The sequence below is a fragment of the Triticum dicoccoides genome, chromosome 7B, assembly GCF_002162155.2.
Source record: "Triticum dicoccoides isolate Atlit2015 ecotype Zavitan chromosome 7B, WEW_v2.0, whole genome shotgun sequence".
Classification (NCBI taxonomy): domain Eukaryota; kingdom Viridiplantae; phylum Streptophyta; class Magnoliopsida; order Poales; family Poaceae; genus Triticum; species Triticum dicoccoides.
In genome coordinates, this window is record NC_041393.1 from 684,441,125 (window position 1) to 684,441,587 (window position 463).

A 463-nucleotide genomic window follows, 5' to 3' on the forward strand; every position below is an offset into this window, starting at 1 on the left:
GATGACTTACTCGGGAAAGTAAGCCACAAGGAAGTTATCCTTATCTGGGTTTGCCAGAATGACGCCTTCGAGGTGTGAACTCGCAACTTGGCGGTCCCCAGCGCTGTTCAAGTGCTTGGCACGCATGTAGAAGGGGTCGACTATCACGATGTCCGGGTTCTTGTCTCTAATGATCCACATCTCCATACTCAGCGAAAACAGCCGAACGAAGGTGTAGTGTAGCGGATGAAGGTTAAACATAGAAAAGATGTCATCAAACCGCAGGACGATCGTACCCGCAATGTCGCCATCCGCAAAGCCCTTGCCCTCTGGCACCTTGGCCACGAAAACCGGGTATGCCACATCATTCTCTCTCAGACGCCGCTTCTCCAAAGAAAGAACACTGTCGTGCAGACTCCGCATAGCACCGGTTGCAGCATTCAGCATATTTGGTGGTAGCATCGCCCTACCCGCCACATGCACC